At 44.6% G+C, this 2,555-nt stretch overlaps 1 protein-coding gene and 8 non-coding genes across 23 annotated transcripts in view; all 9 read left to right on the forward strand.

Annotated features, from left to right (window-relative positions):
- trnal-caa (transfer RNA leucine (anticodon CAA)) overlaps window positions 1-34 on the forward strand; it is a 110-nt gene extending 76 nt beyond the window's left edge. The window contains exon 2 of the tRNA in view: window positions 1-34. This exon is cut by the window's left edge and continues 1 nt beyond it. This is a non-coding gene — a tRNA (tRNA-Leu).
- Window positions 1-2,555, forward strand: part of nrcama (neuronal cell adhesion molecule a) — a 1,100,153-nt gene that overhangs the window by 431,724 nt on the left and 665,874 nt on the right. The window lies entirely within an intron of this gene.
- Window positions 417-527, forward strand: trnal-caa (transfer RNA leucine (anticodon CAA)). Its single transcript has 2 exons — window positions 417-454; window positions 482-527. It is a non-coding gene; the product is annotated as a tRNA-Leu (tRNA).
- Window positions 790-900, forward strand: trnal-caa (transfer RNA leucine (anticodon CAA)). Its single transcript has 2 exons — window positions 790-827; window positions 855-900. It is a non-coding gene; the product is annotated as a tRNA-Leu (tRNA).
- trnal-caa (transfer RNA leucine (anticodon CAA)) lies at window positions 1,355-1,465 on the forward strand. The gene is made up of 2 exons: window positions 1,355-1,392; window positions 1,420-1,465. It is a non-coding gene; the product is annotated as a tRNA-Leu (tRNA).
- On the forward strand, window positions 1,550-1,660 carry trnal-caa (transfer RNA leucine (anticodon CAA)). Its single transcript has 2 exons — window positions 1,550-1,587; window positions 1,615-1,660. It is a non-coding gene; the product is annotated as a tRNA-Leu (tRNA).
- trnal-caa (transfer RNA leucine (anticodon CAA)) lies at window positions 1,936-2,046 on the forward strand. Its single transcript has 2 exons — window positions 1,936-1,973; window positions 2,001-2,046. It is a non-coding gene; the product is annotated as a tRNA-Leu (tRNA).
- On the forward strand, window positions 2,132-2,242 carry trnal-caa (transfer RNA leucine (anticodon CAA)). Its single transcript has 2 exons — window positions 2,132-2,169; window positions 2,197-2,242. It is a non-coding gene; the product is annotated as a tRNA-Leu (tRNA).
- trnal-caa (transfer RNA leucine (anticodon CAA)) overlaps window positions 2,505-2,555 on the forward strand; it is a 111-nt gene continuing 60 nt past the window's right edge. The window contains exon 1 of the tRNA in view: window positions 2,505-2,542. This is a non-coding gene — a tRNA (tRNA-Leu). The remainder of the gene's footprint in view (window positions 2,543-2,555) is intronic.

Here is a 2,555-nt window from a genome sequence, read left to right on the forward strand (position 1 = left end):
CATGGAGGCGTGGGTTCAAATCCCACTCCTGACAGTGTACTGTGTTTCATCCTCCTTTAACAGTTTGTCCATAAAGGATCGTTAAATGCAGTGATTCTTAGTCCCCAATTGGTCTTTCTAATTAATCTTAAAACCCAGATACCCGATCGTGAAAGAGATATGCTGAAGCACTTCGGTCATCCAACATGTGGTTTTGGACTCACTCTGGTCAACATGACCTCTTCGTTGTCAGGATGGGCTTGAACGTTGGTACAGTAATGTCAATGTTCAATGTGTATTTAATGTCTTAAACCTCCATTTAAGAAACAATTTTGGGCTTTAACCAAGATGAACTATCATGAATATTTGCTCTAAATCCTTTTAAATCTTCAATCTTCCCAAAATAAATGTCCTACTTCCACCATGGTCTTACAGCTGTCAGGATGGCCGAGTGGTCTAAGGCGCCAGACTCAAGGTTTGACTCCTTCCTGAATAAAGGGACTTCTGGTCTCCACATGGAGGCGTGGGTTCCAATCCCACTCCTGACAAAGATATAGCCAAATATATTATCAAATTTAGTTTGATGTTAGTTTTATTCCCTTTTCCTTTCTTTTAACGTTTACTAAGGCGCCAGACCCCAGGGTGACTCCTTCCTGAATAAAGGGACTTCTGGGCTCCACATGGAGGTTTGGGTTCAAATCCCACTCCTGACAGGGCTAGAACTGATGATTTTTCAAAAGTTTTGGCCTCTTTAAAAATCGTGAAGGAAACCTGCTGATATGTTTTTTGACTGACTCTGATCTTACAGTGGTCAGGATGGCCGAGTGGTCTAAGGCGCCAGACTCAAGGTTTGACTCCTTCCTGACCCAAGGGACTTCTGGTCTCCACATGGAGGCGTGGGTTCAAATCCCACTCCTGAAACATCTTTATCGAATGATCACTTTAGGTTCACGATGTTAGTTTTACCCCCTTTGTTGGCCTTTCTTTAACTGTCTACGTCAGGATGGCCGAGGGGTCTAAGGCGCACAGACTCAAGGTTGGACTCCTTCCTGAGCAAGGGACTTCTGTCTCCACATGGAGTCGTGGGTTCAAATCCCACTCTGACACCTTGAGTCACAGAAATGATCAATTTAAGTTTCATAATGTTATTGTTACCCTTTGTTGGTCCATTCTTTAACTTTACATGGTCGGATGGCCAAGTGGTCTAAGGCCCAGACTCAAGGTTTGACTCCTTCCTGAGCAATGGGACTTCTGGTCTCCACATGGAGTCTGGGTTCAAATCCCACTCCTGACACATCTTGGTCACAGAAATGTACAATTTATTATTCAATGTTAGTTTTACCCCCTTTGTTGGTCCATTCTTTAACTTTACATGGTCAGGATGGCCGAGTGGTCTAAGGCGCCAGACTCAAGGTTTGACTCCTTCCTGACCAAAGGGACTTCTGGTCTCCACATGGAGGCGTGGGTTCAAATCCCACTCCTGAAACATCTTTAGTCACAGAATGATCACTTTTAGGTTCACGATGTTAGTTTTACCCCCTTTGTTGGTCCATTTATTTAACTGTCTACGGTCAGGATGGCCGAGGGGTCTAAGGCGCCAGACTCAAGGTTTGACTCCTTCCTGAGCAATGGGACTTCTGGTCTCCACATGGAGTCGTGGGTTCAAATCCCACTCCTGACACATCTTGAGTCACAGAAATGATCAATTTAAGTTTCATAATGTTAGTTTTACCCCCTTTGTTGGTCCATTTCTTAACTTTACATGGTCAGGATGGCCGATGGTCTAAGGGCGCAGACTCAAGGTTTGACTCCTTCCGAGCAATGGGACTTTCTGGTCTCCATGGAGTCGTGGTTCAAATCCCACTCCTGACACTCTTGAGTCACAGAAATGATCAATTTAAGTTTCATAATGTTAGTTTTACCCCCTTTGTTGGTCCATTTCTTTAACTTTACATGGTCAGGATGGCCGAGTGGTCTAAGGCGCCAGACTCAAGGTTTGACTCCTTCCTGAGCAATGGGACTTCTGGTCTCCACATGGAGTCGTGGGTTCAAATCCCACTCCTGACACATCTTGAGTCACAGAAATGATCAATTTAAGTTTCATAATGTTAGTTTTACCCCCTTTGTTGGTCCATTTCTTTAACTTTACGTGGTCAGGATGGCCGAGTGGTCTAAGGCGCCAGACTCAAGGTTTGACTCCTTCCTGAGCAATGGGACTTCTGGTCTCCACATGGAGGCGTGGGTTCAAATCCCACTCCTGACAGAGTCTGTACCACAGCTTTCATGCTGTTTTGTTTATGTTTGATCATTGTGTTTTAGACATTTTCATTTTCCCTGTGTGTCAACCAAAAATGTAGGTGTGTTAATGTCCCTGCAGGAGTTTTTATCCTCTCAAAACCACAGTTTTCCCCCAAATTAATTGTTTAACCATCTGACATCCAGACACACATCTCCTACTCCTACTAACGTTCTATCATCCAAAATGAATGTCCTAGGCCCACTATGGTCACCTCATGCTTGCAGCAGTCAGGATGGCCGAGGGGTCTAAGGCGCCAGACTCAAGGTTTGACTCCTTC

Source organism: Etheostoma spectabile, chromosome 23 (genome assembly GCF_008692095.1).
Source record: "Etheostoma spectabile isolate EspeVRDwgs_2016 chromosome 23, UIUC_Espe_1.0, whole genome shotgun sequence".
Classification (NCBI taxonomy): Eukaryota; Metazoa; Chordata; class Actinopteri; order Perciformes; family Percidae; genus Etheostoma; species Etheostoma spectabile.